Source organism: Halictus rubicundus, chromosome 3 (genome assembly GCF_050948215.1).
Source record: "Halictus rubicundus isolate RS-2024b chromosome 3, iyHalRubi1_principal, whole genome shotgun sequence".
Lineage (NCBI taxonomy): Eukaryota > Metazoa > Arthropoda > Insecta > Hymenoptera > Halictidae > Halictus > Halictus rubicundus.
Genome location: NC_135151.1, coordinates 9845332 through 9869726, shown reverse-complemented (window position 1 = coordinate 9869726; position 24395 = coordinate 9845332). Strand labels below are relative to the sequence as shown.

Sequence of the window (24395 nt, the reverse complement as noted above, 5' to 3'; positions counted from 1 at the left end):
GTATAACTTTCTTGAAGAAGAAGAAAATGTGTAGCTATCGTGTGCCTAGGTGTTCTCCAATGGCTGTCTGCCAAAATAGAATTTTATTTCGGTCTAGAGAAAATTAGTAACATCTATATATTTGGAAGATGCTGCTCGAAATCTTGTTGTAGGGCAAGGGGTTATCACCGAACCTACCACGGTCAAATAACTGGTTTTCTGTTTCACGATTATTGAAATTATAAAAACGCTTTTGTAGGAAATTACTTGGCTTCTTAATTTAAACACATACTATGACGAAACCTGTACAAAGTTCGAGTAAATTCAATCTTTTCACTTCTATAAGGCGTTTCACTTTTATATGTTTTGTGCATGGTAGGTTTAGTGTTAAATTCTCGCGAGCAGGACACCTTGCTTGGCCACCGAGGTAGCTTCGCCGAGCACGAGACATTGTCAAGTGAATTATAGGAAAAGAGCGGGGGCTGACTCGTGTAAATTTAACCGAGCACTGCAGTAACCCACGGTTAAATGTCCTACGTTCGGGAGCCAACAGTGAAATTCTTGCGAGTAGGTTAGCGTTGTGTTTGTGCATTGTAGCATTGTAGTTATTCTCCTTCCTTGTCTACTGAGACAGGGCTCCGCTGAGGCATACTAAGTGGTAGGGGAAGAGTGGGGATGGGTCGTGGACGTCTAACCGTGGATTTCTGTACAGTCCCTCACCAAAAGAATTAAGGCCACTTATAATTTGCCAAATTTATCGTGGTAATCGCAGAATTCAAAGGCCAGAACACAATTCAATAATAAGCTTGATTAACTACGAAAGTACGCGCATAGCAAATACATATTAATAATTTGTGTTTCCCCCTTTGCTTTTATTACAGCGTGCAAATCTCTCCGACATACTCCATTGTTTTATCGTGTCTGTTATTCTGGGATAATTTTGTCAAATATTAAAAATGTTTTTTTTTTTTGTAAATCATGATGACGTTTTGGATTGGGATTCGTGTCGGGTGGATTTGCCTTGGGAGTACAGGAATTTTCTCCAACGAAAGTAAATTAATATGCACGTATGCAATACCGTGACAGTTAATGAAATTAAATAATTAAAATCAAAATGTCGTTCAGACATTTCAAATTTACTGAAGAACACGAACGACGTCAAAAATTGTGTTGACCTTGATTCTTTGGCCAGGGACTGTAGGTACCGTGGTGTCTGCATGAGTTCGTCAAAACCGCGCATTTGGCAGGCCCAAAAATCCGCTTCTTCGTTACTCCGGGGTACTCGTGTCAATGTTTTACAGTTTGTCACCGGTAGAATAAGCGTCGTCCCGACGAGCATAAGCGAGGAACGTCGCGGTTCCGTTTAGCATACCGTTCTGGACCGAGCGCTCGTTAATCGATCCATGGAAAGACGAGAGAAATAAAATATATTTGCATACAGCCTTAGCCTAGAAATCAACAAAAACGTAGCCGATCCGGCCACGAGAACGCAATATGTACCAGATAGCCGTGGTTGTGTATTGATTTTCTCTGGTCACGCGTACATGTGCGATAGGAGATTGTCGCTCGCTCACCTTTATACGAGAAATTCCCCGGGGCTGGGGGTTGTGTAGGAGGGGAGGGGATAGGGGGAGTGAGGTGCGTTGATACGTTATCGATAATTTGGAAATTTGCACCGACAAATTCGTTGATCCGCTTGCCTACGGTGATTCGAAACGGAACAGCGAATTGTTCGATTAACCGGGTCCCGGCGAGTCTTCGATATTCGCGGCCGGGGTCCCGGTGGAAAACTTCGGAGTTGTCGTAGCTGTGAAAACAAATAGTCGGATCCTCGAGATCCGTAGATAGTGATGGGAAAACGGGTCCGCCATGTGCTCGTATATGCACACTAACCGATCCGATATCCGAAGTTTATTTAGCTAGATACGATTAATACTGATAAAACCAGCGGATTATTCAGTTCGGCTCGAGCCAAACGGGACGAGTACGCGCGAGGATCGAGCGAAACGTGCTTCGAACGAATCGAACAATTTTTTGGACACCGTTCGAATCGATTTTATAATGCGCAAGTGAAGGTCCGATATCGCAGAATAAAAGTAAGATATCGCCGAGAGATACCAACGAAAGTTCCGTGTATATTGTCTCAAGCTCGCCGAGTACACGTACGTGTAAGCATCGTTTCTATTTCAGGGTGGTCATCGAGGCTCGAAGAAATTTTCTAGCACTCGATTACTTTATTAACGCGTTCCCCGCCACGCTGACTTCGACATCCACGCCGATCGCCATGAAACACTACCGCAAAATAATTGATCTCTCTTCCACTGTTCGATATAAACGCCGTTCGAGTTATTTAATGCGAACGTGGTGTAGGTCAATGTTTGTCCGTTTGCTTTAACACACCGCGTCTCAAGGGTTTAGTTGTCATCAAATGAAATAATTACGTTCGTAACGTAACGTCCTTCGATATTACTGTGCTTTACAGAACTTTTATTCCCTATTGTACAATTGTTTTGTTTCGCACCATTTTGCATTGAACGACTCGTTTATTTTACGGCACACTTTGAATTGGCTAACTTGGTATATTGGCATGGATGGAAAGCCCAGCAGGGAACGTGTCGAGCATTGCATTTGTTTTTTTTTTGTGGGACATGTGCAAAGAGAGACTGAATGTACGAACTTCTCTTCCTATAGTCGCGAAGCTCGAGGTTCGCGATCGTAGAGATCAGTGGTCGTGATTTTGCGACGATTTCGTTGGCTGGATGCTCGTAATCTGTTCTGGTCCTTCCGAGTCCCGTTGACCTTCAGATATCGCGAGGATGGCGACGAGGGGACCGAGTGAACTATACCGAGCATGAAGACATATTTTATAAGGGGTGAAAGAACCGCTCCGGCGACGAAAGTCGATACTCGTTTCAGGCAGAAATCTACTTGTTCTTGAACGGGATGATTCCCAAGGTCATTTGAAGTAACTTTTCCCTTGACGAAAATGTTCTCCGCGGCTTTGTTACCGAATTATTAACGAAAAGCACGGACCAATCAGAGCGCGACTACAGCGGACGGAATCCAATTCGGTCAATGTCAACGCCAGTGGGTGCCGCGTTCTGATTGGTCCGTCTTTTTCGATAAAAACTCGTCAACAAAGCCGCGGAGAACATTTTCGCAAAGGAAGAAGTTCTTTCAAATGACCTTGGGAATCACCCCTTCCAAGTACAACATTTTTGGGGCACCCTGTATAGAAAACTTTCTATGTGTTTTTGTTATTTGTACATATTCGTTATACACATTGTTACGTAGAAAATTGCGCGTATATATACGCTTTAACGACCGACCGAGAAAGTAGATCATGTATATACGCTGACGATGCAAATGGTTTAATTTTATTCTATAAAGTAAAGCAGCAAAGGGTTATGGCTAGACTTCAGATTTCGTGAATTTTTGACAAGAACGAGCAGCTGAAATTTAATACGGTAAAAAGGTCAAAAGAAACTGAGAGTGTCAATGTATTACGACCACCTCGTGGAAATGATGGAAAAAAGAATTAAACTTTCCGTTGGCCGTGTCGCAAAATGTAAAAAATGAGATTTCCGGTAATACACCTGACATCACGCGGTGTCTAGCCATTATTCCACAGCTGCATTAGCTAAGTTTCTGTATTTGCTGTGATTTACGTCTACAAATCATTGTTTTCCTTATGCGCAGACTGCGGGATCTTCGTACGAAATAAAAATTTTCTAATTCGACTGTAAGGAACACAAGTTAAATGACAATCTATCTCTTCTTTCAGTAATATTAAGACGTTGGGAAAGACATAACAGCTCGTAATGTCTTCTTAGCTTTGTATTACATGAAACCATTTTTGTCACAAGTGCATAAAATCCGCGATCTATTTATGTGTTATGGTTTCTCTGCAAGAGAGAAATAAAGAGAGAGAGAGAGAGAGTTAAGCTGTTGGCACAGTTCCCTCTTGCAGCGGACCGTTCGATTGAGAGACAATCTTTATTTCGCATGAAGATCTGCAGTCCAGTTATGGCACTCGGCGACGTGCTAGCGACCACGGTTCCCTCGTCCGAATGCATCTTGCAAACATGAACGCCTGCGACGTCGGGTTTGAGCAAGTTTTGGGCTGGCCCCCATCACTATCTAGAGAGACTCGCAGCTTCCGAGCGGTTAGCCGTATTCCCGTACGTTGTGGCATGGATTTTCGTCGGCTGGCAGGATGAGATGACTGGCAGAGAGAGAGAGAGAGAGAGAAAGAGAGAGAGAGACTCGATCGATCACACCGCAATATATCGGTTGCAAGTTCAATGTCGTAGACTCGCGACGCGACGCGATGTCGGCCATCTTCCCGCGGAAGATGTAGCTAGCTAAATGGTAGCCCGCGGAGGTAAAAAGCTATTTTCATGGATCGGTTCGGTTCGTTCCACTGCATCGCCGCATGCGCACCAATCAAACCTCCCGGTGTATACCTATATTAAGGTAGGCTAAGAATGATTCACGTGCCGATCGCGTGTGAGTCTTCCCTCCTACGTGTCCGAGTGTCGTTTTGCGAAAATGATTTTTCTCGCGATCCCCGGCCGCCCAGGCGCGAAATGGGACGCGGGAACACCGCGTCGAGGGTACCTCGTTTTTGTTTGCGAGTCGAGAGTGCGAGAGAAAAAGAGAGAAAAAATTGAGAGAGAGAGATGCGACGACCATGAATATTAATTGTTTGCTGATCAAATTGTTGCGCCAAAGTACGACGAGCGAAGTATTTATCTCTATGTGTAATAGGGACACGATAGAAATCCTACACGAGTTTAAGATATATTTAAAGAAAACAAATATACAAGAGGGAGCGAAAGAGAATGATCGCAAGTGAAAGAGAGTGTGTGCGTGTGCGTGTGCGTGTGTGGGTGTGGAAGAGAGAATGAGAGGTAGAGAAAGAGAGAGGGGGAGAAAACGAGAGCGGGGATGGGATATGGGAGAAGGGGGGGATGAATATTATCACTATTTTGCATCAGAAGTATTGTAAAACGAGAAGTTCTTCTCACCTTGTGATTATTATGTTTGTAAATCGTAGCCGATTACGATTCCTATAACGATGTGTATGTAGAGATGTTTGAGAACGGACTTGTATTATTTGATCTAGTACTCGATGAGTTACGAATTTAATCGATGGACATACCAACCTCATTTTTTGTAAATATTAATTTAAAATAAATCCTATTGTAAAGATTGTATAATTTAAACGTGTCGTTCCGTTTATTGATTTCTACTCGTTTCGAACCTCGCCGTTCAGCCTCTTTCGTCTTGTTTGTGCACGACGTCCTTTTCATCCTCCCGCTATTACGCAATATCGTTTTTCTCGCCGTAGAATATTCCTCTTTTCACCTCGCGGTTTTCCGCCGGCGAAACAAAAAGGAAAGGAACGCCACAACCAACGTGTTCCCTCCCGTGGATTTTTCTTCTCGACACGCGTATCGCGCAAGCATCGACGCCCGGTGAGATTCCGCCGTACAATCGTTTCGACCGATTTCGTTTTTCTGCACACGGTTCTTTCCCGTTAATTTCGTAATCGGTTGACCACCTTTGCAAAACGAGAAGCTCGACAAACGTGATTGCCACGAATGGCTATAAAAGTTGCGCTGCTGCTCCCGGTTCTGTTTCGATCGGATTATTATGTACACCGGGATGGCTCTTCACCGCGGCGAATAAAACCGCGACCGACCTTTTTTCCTCAGATTCTGTGAGGCAGAACAAAAACCGTTGCGCACCATTTAGACATCCTCGTTCGCGTGATTCAGTTTCATCGTGCACCGTCACTTGAAGCACGGCGGAAGGTGGAAGTTATAATTCGCGAATTATAATTACACTTCAGTTGCCAGATGACTTTTATACTTCACGAACGGCCGGAACGGCTGTCCTGACTTATTACAACCTTCCCAGTCTGATATCTAGACCGCGGATTGTGTGCGTTTATGGCGAAATTGAAGAAGTCAAATATGATACCGAAGAGACGCAATCATTTGACGACATTGTTCCATTATTTTCGACTTTTTGAAATGATCGAAAGGGAAAACACGTTTTCATTTCGTTTTGGTTTCTCAGAATCGACTTACAATGTTTGAAACAAGAAATCGCACACGTACCATTCATATAAATTAATCGTTTCAATATAAAGTTACTTCCACACCGTTCTAAGAATTCATATATTTAGACTGCAGATTTTCTGCATTCGCGACAAAACCGAGAGGCTGTAATTTAAGACGAAAAATAAAAAGAAAAAGAAAATTGTTGAAGAAAGAAGTTGCCTTTGGAGTCTTGCATCAGATAAATACAATATTTGTTTTGCATAAAGGTTTATCACTCAGATCAATCCTAGCATATCTATTGAAAGAAATAGCATAAAACGCAATTACGCTAATAACAGAACCTAAATAGCCCTTCGTTTAGGTGTTCTTCTCTACTTTCACCGTAGCAGCAGTTGAAATCGCATCGTTTCGAATTTAGAGCACATAAATGACTTTTATTTTCCGCTTTTGGCAAGGAGCGCATACCGTTGCGAGTAATGTAAATTCAAGGGAGGAGCTGCATTCGGATCTGCTTACGACTATCCATTCAAACCGTGGAAGGCTGTTCTTGATCAATGGCGATCACGCGAATGCATCTATAACCTGCGGTTGCTATTGATGTTCTGTGTTAAGTCGCGGCCTTCCATGATCTGTGTCGCTATCGTGATTAGGCGGAATGGAATATATCATCGATTCTCGAACTGGGAACCGCGCCGATGCAAATGCGGCTTAATGTTTTATTCGAGTCAAGCTAAAATTTTCGTCGATCGTGTTCGCATAATAGAAATCGTTTCCTTAACTGTCTTCGTCGACTTCGGCTTATAAGCTTTGCAAGACGGTAGAAATTCTGGGTACACATCATCCAGAATATATCATTCATTAGCACACCCGTACATATCATTAATTAACTACAAACTATTCGGAAAGAATTCACGCTTAGAAATTAGACTCGCGTGCACATAAAATTCAAAGTTCAGAAATATAATTTTTCCGACAATATAGAAATTGTAGTTCCAGTTTTCTTTATGACTTTATATCCGGCGCGTTATCTGAATTACTAGACCGTATATCTCTATGCGAAATTTTCTGAAGCAGTTGCAAGAAGCAGGAGTCGAAAAACCTCGTTTCTTCCTCTATTAATTTTAATAAGACCATGAGGTTCCATCCATGAGGTTATTGATTATGCTTACGGACGAACACTCTAAATTAAATATGGACAACAAAGTCTGAATATGTAACACAATTATCAAGTCAATTTGAACGTACAGAGCTCTAGAGTATGGCTGCGGAAAGTCACATTGCTAATTGTAAGCTAGAAGCACTACAATCCATAGTACTAAGAACTATAGTTAACGCACCGTGGTACGTGCAGAACGATCAATTCAGAAAAGACTTAGAAATTCCATCAGCAGCAGGAGAAATGTTGCAGTGGTAAATGTAATTACTTGGATATCAAATCGTCCCTGCAACACAGGTATGGAATTGTACACGGTTTAATCACCTATAATATTATAGAAAGTAAAAAACATAGAGAATAGCCTAAAGACCTCTTTCCACAATATCAAAATACTATACATAATACTAACCCTTTGCCCTAGCGCCGCTATGGCGTCATTCATAGTCAGTTCCCGAATAGTAATAGTAGCAATATGTACTATGTTTGCTTAGATTAGAATAAATCAAGCCGATAAAAGAAATCAAAACAAGTACACGAAGATTGTCAATTTTCTCAAAATTACATTGTTGGTTCTCTAGAGCTTCGTTTTAACAATCGCCGATGGGGTCAGAAAATATTCAAAGAATTGAAATTCTTCCAAAAATGTTTTGTGCTGAGGAAGCAGGTGTTGCAATTTCCCAATCCTGCTATAGTGATTTATACTAAACTATAGTTTTCGTAATTTTCCTACAATTTTAAATCCCTCCTATTCAATTTTACTATAAATGCATAAAATCCGCAGTCTAATAATTGCTGTTTCTTGCAGTTGAAGCAGACAAATTTTTATTTTGCACAAAAGTCCGCGTTTGTCTTGAATTTCAAAGAAATTTACGAATTTGCTATCGTTCCGGTGAAGGTATCGTAGGGACCACGCGTGGTGATTAGAGTAACGCGGTTATTGGAGTAATGCTATTGGCACCGGCGGCGGTCCGTGACGAATTACTTTGTGCATTCTTATCACCGACAGATATACATACATATGTATGCATACACTATAGTCGACGCAATGTTGTAACCGTGATTGACCCCGAAACGTCATTGAAACGATAATGCCAGAAGCCGCGGCGCGCGTCGTGGCATAAATTCAAATTGATAGCGCCGGTGTGTATTAGAGGGGTATATAATGATCGCTTGCCGGTGCCGGACGATAAATTTTAGAAAATCCTCGAAATAGAATGGCGGTTAAGAGGAGCGGCTCCGAGTGAAAAAGCCAACGGCACGACCTTGGCTCATATGTGGATTGTTGCTGCGTCTAAATCCGTACCACTCCCGTGTGCACATACAATCATAATATTACCGCAACGATACATCGCCTGCCGACGAACACAGTCTCTCAAAATGGCCCTCCGACCATGAGAAATCATGAATTCTCAACATTTTTTCTAGTAGACTGTTTAACCCTCAAGTGGACCTTGAAAATATACTTTAAAAATGCAATGATTCAATTAAATTATGTTATACATTATAAATAGAGACGTAGCGAGTTGGAAAAATTTCATCTAAGTCCGCAAATGGTTACACGTTAAATAAATTTGTGTGGGGCCCCAATAGTTTACTTAAGAATTAAAATCAACAGTTGAGAATTTTTCAATAAATTGTGCGGAAGCGACAGAAATTTCATTTGTAATTCAACAAATTTTTTAGAATTAATATGACGTAACAACTCCTTCTAAAATTGTTATCTAAAAGAAAAACCTGTAGTTTAATAATAGGCACTTATTTTAGCAGTGGCCTTCATAGTAACAATATTTTATTATATGCAGCGTATTAAAAAATGGTTCGATCATAATATAAATTCCCACCTTTTAATATCTTCTTTTCATTTACTGATAAAGTTAAGAATTACAATCAATTAATTATAAAATCGTTGACTGTAAGTAGAGTATTTATTTAATCACGGTTGTCTGCATTCGCAATGAGTCATAACTGAATTTCCTTTCTATTTCTGGTACTTAAATCTTTACTGTGAAATCTGATTTCGAAATGAAGCTACCGAGAATGTTTTTAAATATTATAGTCTGCAAGGGTGATGCTTCAAGTGTAATCGCATATTTATGTTCGAAGAAGGATTAACTTTCACGTTCGAAGCGATATGCGTGCATTCATTCCGACCACTTGAGTCATAACGTTGTTCAGCTCGGAGTTATTAGAGCGACGTGAATGAAACAATAAATTTGAAAAAGCATCTATGATGAAAGATCCTTTCTTTTACCGGATGCTCGTGACGCAATAATCGTAAATTTGCTCGAATCATTCGAAATAATACTGGCTTTTTATTAGTTCAAAGTGTTTCCAATTTTTGAAATAGAAGAAAATGTAAAAATGGTGCGGATTTCTGTGGAAAGTGAAAATTGCAGTAATTGTATGATACAGGAGCTACATAGACATTTACCTGTTTTTTCACTCGGCTGAAAATAATACAAACTTTAAAACGTTTTTACTGTCTTGCACTTGCACTTTTGTTATAAAAATATAAAATCCGCAGTCTACAAATTGGTAAACCGAGGGTTAAGGAAATTGTAACAAGTTGCAGAATGCTTCGATCTATTCAAAACAGTTGGCAAATCGTGAAAAGGTCGCAAAGAGTCGTGTTTACACATCTCTGTAAAATTGCGTAGGGGACGTTCGCTGTGTTTCTTGTCCCTACAAGAGAATCGAAATGTGAGACTTCTAGTCAGGTAGGTAAACAAGTACTTATATCAACAAGTACTTCATCCCTGTTCCTGCAACTTACAAGTACTTTATCCCTGCATTATATGCTCTTTACTTAACACTTAAGCTTTACTTAAACAACACGAGCATACCCAAACAACGCGTTAATCGGTTCGTTAATGCCTTATACTCTCCCCTTACTTAAACACGCCTTTCGTTTTCTTAAAAAACTACCCTGAATTTGCATTGATTACACTCATCCAAAACGAAGCGAACTTTTGATCTAATACATTTTCTCTGGAGAAAATGCAGATTTTGCAGGGCAGAATTTGTTTTGCCGTGCGAGGACAGTTCTGATGATTAATTAGACCAATAGCTATTAAAAATAGAAAATACAAAATCATTGTTATATTCTTCCTCGCGAAAACACAAATGGATCTTCGTAGGGCAAAATTTGTTCAGAATGTAACGAGCGTTGTTTTGCCGCGCGAGGACAGTTACGTTGATTAATTAGACTAATAGCAGGCTATTAGTCCGAAGTTCTTGACATAGGCGAAGCCGGCGGAAGCCAGTTCATGGGCATCAAGTTCGCAGGGGTTATGGGACGCATCACCCGCAGCTGTTATCATACTTCGTTGTTGATCGAATGTTGGAACTTACCGGTACGCAGATGTGCGGTCACGAAACGTGTTATCGTTTCAATTTGCATTATCAGCGTTTCGCATAATATTTACGCGGTGACTCACGGTTTTCGCGGACTGGATCCAGCCGTTCCGACGAAAACTGGAGTCTGCGGGGAGAAAGAAATATTTATTGCTCCGCGAGCATTAATGCGTTCGCACGGTGCCATTCGCTTACGAATTGCGCCTGAATTTCGGCTCGAATAAAAATGTCCGAATTCATGAGAAGTTTCTGTTTCGCGTTCAAAAATCGTACCAAACGTTTTCATCAATGAAAAACAGAGTTCTTGAATTTTCTATACGGTAATGACGAGTTCGTTCTTCTTTTAATAAAATGGTGAACATTTTTAATTGGCACTTGGCGTAGACCACAATCGACAACTTCGTGCAAAAACACTTTACAACGTTCTCACTTTCAACGTTCATTCATCGATGCACCAGTAATTAATCCGTTCCCATACAGGTTTCAGGATTGCCAGCATTCATTGAATAACCGACTGCGAATTGCCTACATCAACACGATTAAAACGAAAAATTTCATGATGTCAAGTCAATTAAACTTCAAGTCGTTCTGGAGGCGGGAGTGTTCGAAAGCTAGTAAGCCAGATTAATAAATTCTGCGACGACGGCATTGCATTCACTTAACACTAAATCTGCCGACACTTCTTGTATACCTGTTCCTATAACTTCCATAAAGTGACGATACTAATTTATTTTCATATAATTTCAATTATACAAAAAATACTGCGATACTCTCTCCGCGATTTACAAAATTGTACTGTGTCGTTCACCTTTGCGGTTTGGATGCATTTACTATGAAACAGTATTATCAACCAGGCACGTGCGTAACTTGATAGCGTCTGATACAATAAGACATTAAGAATAGCCATGCCACGTTAAGAATAGCCTTTCTTTTATACTGATTGTTTAGGTTTAGGAGAGTAAATACTATATTATCTCGTGCGGTCAAATTGACCGGCCGCAGTAGGTAGGACAAGATATATATACTTCTTGGGGAAAAAAAAAAAAATAAAACGAGAAATAAATACTGAAAAATACATGGTATACATACTTTAAGAAAAGTCGTAAAGATAAATAGCGGTGTGATAATGTTGTACATACATATGTACGAAACTGTACGCAGAAGTTTGAAAAGGTTAATTTGACCGGCCGTGGTAGGTTTAGTGTTAATGATCTAAAAATGTTCGTGTTTGCAGACCCACTATATACATACTCCTTGACTCCAGTCCACCGAGGATGATCGTCTTATATCACTGTTAACAACGGGTGATGTAAACTACGGCGATCAATAACTGGATCCGACTGGAACAGAGGCTTACATTGTAGTTTTCTTTTGTTCGGTCCACCCGACGGGACGTCCAGTGACAAAAGGCTAGAATCGCGAGAACAATGCGATCATCGAGGTTCTGTGAACTCCCATAAGCAAGGTTACCCATTTAACTCGAAAGCCTTGCGTGCGAGAACTCACGGCGTATTGGTTCGTCGGGTTCGAAGTTTTTGAAAAGTGTCGTGACTTATATTAGGTTGTTGCACACGAAATGTCCGATTCGTAACGTTAAACAAACATAAATTTTCTCTAAACAAAACTTATCGATTAAATGAAATATATTTTGTCAAGAATGACGATTTTTTCGGTTACACTATATTCGAGTACACAACGTTATTAAAATTTTATGTTCGTCGTGTTTTTCGCAGATTAGAGAACGGCACAGACGCATAAACTTCCGCAGTATGCTGATCAATTCCTGGAAAAGCGATTATATAAAAATATATGTAGCCAGACTGCGGATTCTATGCATTGGTAGCATGCACACGATTCTCTGCAACCAACTGTCACTGCAGTGAAATGTTTCCCGAAGTTTTTATTTTATTTTGAATCCGGCTGCACTCTTGACGCGGTACGAGGACATTTTTATTTGACTTTGGGTTTCGTAAACTAGTTCGTGAAACGTTGCATATGTATCTACGAACTTCGACGAGGTTGCTTACAAGAAATATTCGATCGCCAAGTCGTCGGCTTTAAAACCGTACCTACTATTACGTCCATTTTCTGGCCTCGGCGTGCGCAATGATAGTTCGATGTGCTGATATATCGATTTACATATCCCATTGGTTTTTGCCAGCAGTGGTTTTTCAGTTGATTCGTTGCGTTGCTCGATTCTAGAAAATCAAGATTAACCAAGATTACCGTGTTCAGTGCGAGGTCGATGTATGTAGAAAATGATCTTGAGCGACAAAGTTGATACATATGTATATCGAGTGGCCGCCACTTAGTTCCCGCATCGCATGAATCCACGATCATTTTATAATTACACAAAACAAGACGTGTTAACCCCTTGTTCCACGAGTTCTTTCATGGCTATGATAATTATTATACAACAGTCCTGAATTACTTCCTAGAAGGAACTAATTCGTATGCATCTCTTGTGCTTACTATATGCTTGTATTTACAGCGAGTGATGCAGTTATTATTACAATTATTAGCGAGTGATTACAATGACAAAAGACGTTTACATATTTACAGCGAGTGATACGATTATTCGAGCCACATCTCAAACAAATATTTCAATAAAACTTACTCTGTTTCGGGGTAGACATTTTATAAATTATTTTAAAATTTCATAGAGGACATACGTTAAACTCATCAAAATATTTTAACAAGGAAGGTAAGGGAACAGTTCGATTTATCTGGCGGCAGACCATTAACTTAGGGGCCCTAGGCTAACACTGTTGGGGGGGGGGGGGCTACCTACTTAACTCAAATTAACTCAAGTACCAAAAATTTTTGCATAATTTATTTTTTTTTAAGTTCTTAATTTAAATTGTTTTTATTTTTTTGACCGCCCTTATTTATTTTTTTGGGGGCCCTTTGAACGGGGCCCTGGACGGGGCCCTGGGCTGCAATCCATAAAACCCTTGATCCGCCGATGGATTTACCAACTTCAAAAATCAGTTTTTTTTTCTTTTAATCGATAATAGCACACATAGAGACTATATTCTTGAAGTTTCAGGCAGAAGATCGAGCAGATACTCCCGTATAACGCGATCAAGAAAATTGTTTAAAAACATTGCACAATTACTGTCTTCGAAGATCCATATATACATATAGTCTCTGTAAACAATTTTTTGATCGCGCTGTACGGGACTTCGTTGTAGATATGTCCGCGGTAAAAACACGTTTTTTCTCGACACAAGTTTTTGTTCGTTCGACTCACACAATTGTTCATGTTTTCCCAGAACGGTGTGGTATGTTGTAGATTCGTTGTAGAAAGTGTTCTTCATTTTCTTATTTATTAGTTTATGTCTATGAAAAGTGTATTCCTTCCTGACTGTAAACTGTCTGCACAAACACTTGAAAATAGAGTGTAGAGTATACATATGTTACATAGTGTCACATAGAGTCCAATGGACGCTGCCTCAGCCTGTGCTCTGCCCGGTCCATGTAATAATAATGTGACCCCAATTCCTCCATTGGCATTATTCTCAAGTTGTTGCACGAATTTCTCTCATTTATTTAAACGTTGACACTAGAACCACCAGACAGGCTTCTGCAATATTCGAATAAAGATTTCAACTTGATCGTCAAATCAAATAATCTCTTATTTTCTGCTTGAACAAATTTTTCCAGAAATTCTTCATTTTTCTTAAAATTCTTTTTGGTGCAAGCTTTTTTTATATGTATTACTATTATCAGCTCCTGTAGAGAGATTGCTTTCAATTTCTATAATTGGAATGTTAGAAAGGCATCCAAAGTTCGAACAAAAATCCACGGACTTTAATTCTGAGTAGTTCAGATAAATAATCTCATTAAACTCCCTCGTGTTACTTATTAATTAACCCGTTTAATTTGAACGGGTTAATTAGCTCGAATAAGAAATTCTTTGAACTTATTGCAATTTCGCACAAAATAATGTCACTCTGTGTTACATCTAAAACAAAAATAATAAATTACTATTTGTTGTTTTATTCCAATCGAAATAAGTTCAACTCTGCAATCACACACGTTCATGTTTCATTTAGAACATAAAAGCCGGAAAAATATTAAATAAACTGATTTATACACTTGCGCGCCGAAATAAACGTCAATCGCCATCTGAATCAACGCGTTTCCATAATTGTTAACGTCAGTATGTATTCTACAAAATACGTGAATCGTGTGAATGAAAAAGTGACGCAATAAACCCTTTTCACTCGAACGGCGACTTTAAAGCGCCACTAAAACTGACCACACTATTGTTTAAAACAATTTTTACACTACTACGTTTGTATCGAAGAAACTGCTAAAATTTTAATTAAGAGAGCAACAGTAAGAAACTTAATATGCACAAAAGGAGGTAAATCATGTACAATGGGAATATTCTAAGTTAGGAAAAATGGAATGCCAACAGGTTTTCGCTCTTTATGAATTTTGAATATCCCTGTTTAATTCGTTATTAAAAATTGGAGAAATATGAAGTCACCAGAATGGTGTGAAACAGGCCAACTTGCGGCTCGCGAGCCACAGAGAACTCCTCCTACTTCTGGCTCCCCCCACCAAACTTCTGTGGAGAGTAGATGTACATGCATACATTCGCAGTCACGCAAGGATGCGAGGCAAAGCACGGTAAGGGCAATACGAAATAGTTGATAGTGGGGGCCGGTACACTGGTAGTGGAAGTCGTGACGCAACAGTGGGGAAAAAGTAGTGTCGCCAGATGAGGGGAGGGAGCACGAATTGAGGGGTAAAAGTTAACCTTTCTCTGCTAGTACTGGAGCATGAAAGACAGAGACGGAACGCGTCACGTGACCGGGCTGTGGCGAAAGCGTGGTAGAAAGGGAAATTAGAGTGGGGGAACAAGTCTTGATCTGGCGACTCTGGGAAGGAGTTGCCCGGGCCTGGTCTAAAAGACGCAATAACGCATTAACGAACTTTGATCTGTGATATTTCAAAATTTGATTGTCAACTCAACTGAAAAATTTGCAGCGATTCATGCCTTGACATGGACTATCATTTGGCAGAAAAATTGGAGCTAGATCATTTTTAGGTCACTCGTTTCAGTCGGGCCATTTCTCCAGATTTCCGGGCGCAAGCGATCCAGATGTAATTCGTAGAATTGCCGGAGACTTACAGCTCTCGTTTTCCATAAAATTTTCATTTTGGCATCGAGCCAGCACGAACGTCGGCTGTAGAGGGGATTGCAGTCACTGCTTCAGGTGGTAGAGCGCGAAAGCTGTTCGAGCGAAACGTTAAAGGAGTAGCCGCGAATGTTGCCGATGTGGGTGGCAGTGTGTCGTTGTGTCGGCTCGGTGATTCTCCGAGAAATCAAATCGTTGAACCATATCCGCGAACAGGTTAGTTTTCCGCCGTTGTGGAGGTCTATACGTGTACGGTAATGGGAGTTTCGGTTGGCTGATTTTGTTATAGCACGGTATGTTTGATAGCTATTTCGACAGAGAGGCGCAGGCCTCTCGCAGCGGATGCGCGAATTATTGGTGAATAAGGACGTTTAACAACAGGAAATCTCCTTTCCAAACGCCATTTTCGAACCATCTCTGCCAGCTCTCTGCCACTCGGCAGTCCACTCGCTTTTTCACCCACGCTCGTTCCTCCATTTTTGTAACAATTTTTCAATCGTTGCGTTACAATTTATTAGGGGTAGTTCAGACCGGGGCAATTCGATACATTTTTCTGTTTTCCATTTCTGCAATATTCGTTTGAATCAATTACGTAGAAAGAACGCATGCTAAAATATTCTTTCAACAGGGTAGTCCTTTTAAGTCGGGCCACCTAAATATGCACCTAATTTCTTCGAATTTATCAAGGCCATCGGTATTCTTTGATTCACAACTACATTTTTTTTATTGCATCCTGTAACTGACCGAAAAATACATTGAGATATGTATAATAACATGACCTTGAAATGACCTTGATCTTCGAAAATTTGATCCATTGACACCATGCACATTACGTAACGAATATTTAAGCCTTACGTAAAAGGACCAGCCTGTATACACTTTGTATATATTCCAAATATATATTACAAACATTTTGTGCATGCGTTGCAAGTAGTAGGTGTCACTTAGCAATGTCTTCATAATACAATTCAATGAAATTATTAGTTTTACTTCCACATTTGATTACATGTAACCTTATTAGTTTACATTTAATTATATAAAACTGGGGAGCCACATTGCCACCCCCTTCCTCTAGGTCGGAAATAATGGTTACTCTTCAATTCTTCTGATCTTACTATAATTTAGAATTGCTGCTATTCGCTTTTGTCATAAATGGACTGCTGATTTTCTGGGCAAGATAGGTATTCGATTGTTACTCTAATAATCTTAATAAGCTGAAAATAATACATTGGTGTTCTTAAATCATTTTAATCTCTCTACCGTTCCAAAGTGCATCTAAATATTTTCCCTATAAATGGACAAAATCCGCAGTTGTAGGTTGTAATAAAACAATCTGACATAGGATAAATGCGCGAGGATTCAATTCGAAAGCGAGAACCCGAATTGAATGGTCTCCGAGTAATTATACAAGTTAAAAGTGGAAGTGGGACAGCACCGAATGGACGGGACTCGAAGTAGAGCAATAGCAAGCAAACCAATGGCGATATCGATAGACCTCGCGGAAACTTTCCTATCGTATTAATAAAATCGATATTGCTTCCCGTCCAAGTACCGTACGACGAGTCAATTGATTGATACAAATCCACGAATAATTCATGCCCAAGCAATTTTGAACTTCGACCGTGTTCGCTTCTAAATCACCTACTAACTCCATTGAACTCCATTGTATGCGCATACGTAACGTCCGCGTGTGTATGTAGATACTTTGGTAAATACAGGGTGGTCCGTTATTGCCGGTGTGTGATTTAAAACGAGATTCTTCACTGAATCGAAGAACTGACTCGTTCCATTGTCCGTACAATTATGACGATTCCATAATTCGCATACAATTTCGTTCAACAAATTTGGAGCAACCTTTGCTTTCTCTACGAGACAAAAATGTTTTCCTTCATATGTGGATGTTTCATTACAAATATACGAAGTGTGTGGCGATTAATACCATATAAATGATTAAAATATATTTACTTACATAAGAAAGACGCTACTCCTATTGAAATCCTAACACGCTCCGAACTTTTGTGCGGGAGTGTACATTATAATTTAATTGCCTTTTCTGCAGAGAGTTGACCTTTTACGGACATGCGTCAACCCTATACCATTTCAATACCATAATAGAACAATGTTACGAAGAAAATGTTTAGTAACGTAAGAAAGACGCTACTCCTATTGAAGTCGTAACGTGTTCCAAACTTTCCGAGTGGGACTGTACTTAAAAAAATTATTCCGAAATCCCTTATTTCGACTCGTACATTCATTCCATAATCTAGTTTTATAAAAAAAACTCGAGCGTATTCGATCCATCAGAAAATTCAATAGAGGATCAGTTCGGATAACCGAGGTTCTACTGTATCGTGGATTACACAGTGTCATGTTTGGTGTCGTTTTAATCAGAAAAATTTCATGAATTGATTGGTAAAAGTTTCATGAAGAAATAATCAAAATTGAAAAAAGGTTCGTCACTGGATTATCTCACCGATACGTTGTAGTCGACGTTTTGTTTGCTATCCCTTTTTCCCCGTTCGACGCTAGGAGGCAAGAGGCCGACGAATGCCGTCTGTACACGATATAAGCGATATTCGGCCCCGAAGTTGTCGGTCATATACAGTGAATTCTCAATATATGTCAACAACACGTGTCTTGCCAGCGGGTATCATCCAGGAGACATACCCGAGCCGTGTTATGTTTACACTTCTCGGCGTCCGAGGCCTCTCCCGTGGTGTACCTCGCGGTAGTGGGGATAATTCCGCGACGTCTATCATCCAGGCCTTGGCGACATACATAGAGAAATTACTGTATGGAGACACCACCGTGCTCGGGTCGCTCAAGTCGGGCTGACCCGACAGGGACGTATTTTAGGTTTTCGTTTCTAGCGGGACCAACGAATCGTTTTCCATTCGTATCGCATGAGGTCACATGAGTAGGCAGCGCACGTAACGACCAAAGGAAGCCAATTCGAATGCCTTGGGCATTCGTCTCGCTAGAATGAGTGTGCGTGACCTGCCAATTGCTGGCTCCAATCGTCTGGACAGCCGTTCAAGGCGTGCTTTTTGTTAATGGCTCTCGTCGAGGTTCGTTATCGGCGGCTAACAGTCCGACCTGGTGTCGTTGAATGTGTTGTAGACGTGCTGTTATCTCCCCCGATGTCGATATCACTCTGAAATAATTAATCGGCCGGTTCCCGGTCGGCCGCGTCTTGCATCTTTTTTTTCGCGGACTGGAAATACTCTTTCGACGGTATATTATGTATCGATTCATCTGCCAACGGGGTCCCCCGGAGCTTAACTCGGCTTAATCGATTCTGTTTAGTTAACGAGCGTGTCGATGGCTGACGTCTAGAACTGTCCCGGCTCGCGTTTGGCTTCCGATCGAATCGAGTGTGTATGCCCGCGATGCAGGGGAACGCGTACACGGGGAAAAGGATTAATCGATTGGATTGCTGAACCGGGATGATATCGGATTCCACTGACGTTTTCATACACCCACGCTCTTGTAGAACACGCTGATCTACTTTTACCGGTCGTACAGGGTGTCCCGTTGCTCCGCGATTTCCTTCGAGGGATAGATCGCAGTCAGAGTGTTGCGTGTGGGGACAAGCTGATATATTTTTCAGTTTTTCCCATTTCCGTCTACGTCGCATGACTTTTTAATTCAACACTGGCCCGCTTTGCGCGCAAGAAACGAACGTGATTTTTCGAAGCTTCTATACGTAAAATTTCGTCCATTTAAATTATTTCACAAAGAGCGAAAGCGGTCGAAATCTGACGGTGAAAGGAGAGCTTCTAGAGAGTTAGGCGGGATACAATTTTTTCGGTTGAAATTCGCAGATTTATTTGCAGTAACTCGCGGATTAAATCGGCGTCAATTTCGCTTGGACGGACCTTGGTTTTGTCCGACGGATCACGTGAAATTCCTTCGCCTCGAATTCCGTCCCTTTAAATTGATCATTCGCCGCACCGTGGGACGTTCGAAGGAACAAGTCACTTGAGTAAAGCGTTTTCCATTATGTTAACACGTTGAACGCCATGGGGGTCATCGGTGACCGAGGCTACGGGGTCACTTAAAAATGATTGTCATAAAAATAATGCCACCGAATGGCAATTTATTAATGCTGAGATTAACTAGTGAGAACTTCGTGCTCAGTAAATAACAATTGCTATTAACTAAGCCGATCGCTTCGTCAACAGTGTTGATACACAGAGTGTCCCCATTTTATGGAACCTGAGGGAAAATTAGAAAACAAATAAATTAACCTAATTAATTAAGTTAATTTACCTCTTTGCAAAAATTCAAAGCCAATTTCCATACAATCATCTGTAACAGACGTGCACAAAAATTGTTGTCATAACAACGTTAGCTCTGTCTTTAAATTACTGTGTTTCTCGTGGCTCCTTTCAAGTGCAGTCGCAACTCGCTGCAACGGATACGGGATCAAAATCAAACAGGAGAAATGCGCGTCTATTAAACGGGGACTACCGTAATTTCAACGGCGACTGTGTGCGGCAAGTGTAATTCACCGTTGTTCTATGTAAATCAAGACGTGTAATCAGCTTAAGTGAAGCTCGTGTCGCTGAAGACTGGATTCCATGTCTCCTGTAAAATGAAATTCCCGTAAAATATCATTCGGAGCTTCGTCGTGTTCTCTTGCCTGGCCGTGCGAGAACTGAACGCGAAACTTCCCGCAAAATTAACGTTTCGCACTTCCTCGAAACCGAAAACCTTTAATCGATTGGCTTGTAAAGGCAATTAGCGTTGTAGCACCCGATGGAACCTGCTTAATTTGTACACCTGATAATTAGAATTGTACAGAATTGAACGCAACTGAATCCGGAAAGTTTACAAAATATCCCGCGCGGCTCTAAAGGAATGAATTACAGTCCGATTGCTTTCTAGTCGCGTTGTGTGCTTGACCTCGCGCACGTTACACTGAAAGGCGCACCGCATACGCCCTTCGCATACAAGCAATTATTGTTTGAAGGCGTGTGCCCTCTTCGCAGCTGAACGGTTGAAAACCGTCGACGTCGAACTGTACTTTTCTGTGTCGTCGAGGGTAAAGTGGGAACGCGTCGATGTTTTGTAGAATTTGATCTCTGTACGTACCGATGACGGTTAGATAGTCCACTTGTTGTTAGATAACTGGGCAGAATTTCAGTTGAATAATGCAAGCAATAATCATTGTGCGATCGTAGGATAATAATTATCTTGCTGCGGATCTCGTGCGCCCGTGAAAAATTCCGACTACAAGTCTCGAAACCGACAGAGTGCGAGATAGCAGCGTTAATCTTTGTTGGCGCACGTTTCAAACAATCGTGTGTGCCGGAAATGCACAAATACCCACAGTTTAACACTAACCGTACCGATCACAAAACATGACTGGTACACGTTTGTTTTATCAAAATTACAAGAGAGAGTTTTTGTAATTTCAATAATTATATTATAAACAATGTGAAACCGGTCGTGAGGTACGATTAGTGTTAATGATTCAGACTAAAACCGATATCCTCTGTGTCTCGGAACCTGTGCCATTTTGTTTGCGAGCCAGCAAATTTCATTCTCGATCTGCTGCTCCTCGTAGAAACTGTGGTTTATCGGTAATGGAAAATGTAGAACGATAGAATGTAAAAGCAGAACAATAATTTTTAGGGAATAGAAACTGGAAGGGACGTATCTCGATTGGATCGGATGCGGTGAATAGAAATCTGTGACGTTGAACCGCGTTACTCAGCACTCGAAGAAACTGCTTCGAACACAGAAGAGCCCGGACAGTGTCACGAAATACCAGATGACACCGAGCGATATCGGATTTCGTTTCCTGCCACTTACCTAACGTTCTCTGCAACCAAATCGCCATTATTTTCGTTTGTCTTCGTCGCTTTGGAACTTGAAGCTTTAAGCAATTTATTGACTCGACCGAACCGTTCGGATACGTAACTCCAGAAGAGAGATGCTATTTTTGAAATGGTCATTTTCGTGTCCAATCGAAACTGGACTATTAACGGTGACATTCTTATACGTAGGTTACATTAGTCGGTGATTGTTCGTCCAGATAAGGAGCTTCCGCCCGTCTCTGTTGAGTAGATCGTCCATCGGGCAAAGCAAAGTGTTGTGTAGTAAACGAAACGTCTCACACGATCTTTCACATTGTAATCCCGAATTGTTCCGATCAGTGTCGCCAGATGAGGGGAGGGTGCACGAATCGAGGGGAAAAAGTTACCCTCTCTCTGCCAATACCGGAGTATGCACGACAGGTACGAAACGCGTCACGTGACCGTGACGGGGCGGTAGCGTGGGGAATAGCGCGGTAGAAAGGGACATTAGAGTGGGGGAACAAGTCTTGATCTGGCGACACTGGTTTCGACCATTGTTGCGAAACTATCCTGTCAAGGTGGGGGAGACTGGCGCAAGCTGATACATTTTTCAGATTTTCGTTTGTATCTATTACGTGAAAATAGTTTGAACCTTCCTCTTTACACACTGTGAGCATAACTTTGTGAAAAATACGTACAAAATAAGTTACAAACCGTTTATTCAAAGATACAACAAGTATCAATTTGCATCGTGGTTGGGCATCTCTGTTTTTACCAATATATTTTCTAATTCTACTTTTTTTACTAATATGTCTTAATATCGCCATTTTAAATATATCATATTATGTTTGCGCATCGCCTCGCGATCCAAAAATCCTAATAAATTCCATCATAAGGAACAGTAAACCAACAAACCTGGACCAGTTAGCCATAATTGTGCTACATATACACAGTGTGCAGATAATTTCATTGTATCAACCCTGTTTCAACTTGCCCCGGCCTCCCTTATGCGTCAAAGGGTATAAAGGTACATTTTTATGGGCCCCGGCACTGCTGTAGTTACGTTTACCGCATGAACGTACGCAAAGGAAGCGAAAAGTGGATCGCTAAATCCTCCACGAGGCTGCACGATCACCGTTCTGCTTGCTCGTCCTGGCATTAATTAGTTTTGGACATCGCCCAGGCGATGGAGAACGTCCCTCCACCCACACAGACAGCCAGACTGCGTTTCCTGAGCTTTTGATCGTCGGATCTTGATATGTAACTACACCCAGGGCTCTATTTATCCGGGCAAACTTTGATTGCTAATTCATAAGTTTCAGCTGGACCGTTTAAACGACCAGTCTCGCTTTGCAATTACCCGCGCCAAAATAAGGGAGCCACGCATTTCATCCTAGGAATTAAAAAATGGCGTACTTAAATTCAACCCTGAAATGATGTCCTGGGGTCTCTTGTTACCCCAACGACTGTACAATCATTTTCCCTATCGTATTTCACGACGATTGCAGATATGAAACTTCTTTAACCTCTTTGGAAGCTTCACGGTGTTCTGTCTTAAATTGTACACCTAGAAGTATTGTTAGCATTACAAATTTTAGAAAATGGTATCATTTCTCAGTTATTAAAATTAAGACCATTTTGTTGGGAAACGATAAAAAAACGATAAAAAATCCAGGAAAATAGGATGATTATATAATGAGTTATTCATTATATTTACGGCACATTATCCCAAAAATGTTATGGGGTTTCATATTTCTCATATTAACTCCGTCATTTTGGCGTACCCGGTAAATTTTGAAACTGAAAGAAAGTCTTTGTTTTCTCAAAATTCGCTAATTTTATAATACTTCGGACTGGCATTGCTTGCCAATTGGATGGCCCACGATCAGCTATAGTAACAGGTAACGATTAGACTGCGGATATTATGCGTTCACGGCAAACACGAGTGGATTTAAATCGGTAGAAAGATTAGAAAGATTGAACAATAATACGTTGAATTGTATTGCAATGATTAAATTCGATTTGGCTCCTGTTTGTCGCAATTGATGCAGTAAATGTTTATTTCGCATAAAGATCCGCTGTCAACGGAATCACAAGCTGATTAGCCGCGATCGGCAAGAATTATCCGACGTCAGCCGGAGCGTCTGAATTAGCCTGTCCCCCGACAATGTTCGGATAAATGAAGTTTTATTGAGTAATTAGAAGGGTCATAGACACGCGACGGTTGCGACGACACCGTGGAGGGATCGTTGAACTAGCCTTCACAGGATACAATAAATATTTAACCTAGTTCCGCGAAGCAATAATTAAGCGGAAAAAATATGAGCCGTATCGGTTGCTCGTGTCATCAACTCGTTTCTTTTCTATTCGCCCGTAAAGAAGTACCTATCAATCGAAAAGTATAGATGTATATGTATGTAAATTGATAAGCACATGTGTATACGTATATATATTACTTTTATAAATAACAAGAAAGATTGTAAGTACAGATCAAAGTCTCCGAATTAGGTGATGTCCTCTACTATTCGGTCTCTTTGTCGTCTATGATCCGGGATAATACGGGTCAACTGTATATGCATAAGGTAATATTGTGAATCATGGTCCGAGTCGTCTGCCTGTGAATATTCTATCAAGTATGTAAACAAATGTATCTTAGGCTATTTGTATTTAGACTAATTTGAGCTAATTGATTATCTATCCGCAGTACTTACGAGTAATTGTACGGTAAATAAAATGATTAAACAGTTCATCCGCGTTTCTTTCCCTTTCGCCTTGGATAAGTGTCAGACTCTCGCCCCATTTCTCCCATTCCCCCTTTCTTCTATAGAATAAAATAATTGATACATTCAAATTTGATCAAGTTTGCAGATTGTTAATC

General features: G+C 40.8%; 1 protein-coding gene across 3 annotated transcripts in view; it reads left to right on the top strand.

Annotated features, from left to right (window-relative positions):
• The window catches only part of Pka-c1 (Protein kinase, cAMP-dependent, catalytic subunit 1), a 39972-nt gene extending 34771 nt beyond the window's left edge, over window positions 1-5201 (top strand). For all 3 annotated transcript variants that reach the window (XM_076785278.1, XM_076785276.1, XM_076785275.1), the window contains one exon: window positions 35-5201. The gene's annotated coding sequence lies outside the window, so the exon portion shown is untranslated. The remainder of the gene's footprint in view (window positions 1-34) is intronic.
• The last annotated feature ends 19194 nt before the right edge of the window (window positions 5202-24395 follow it).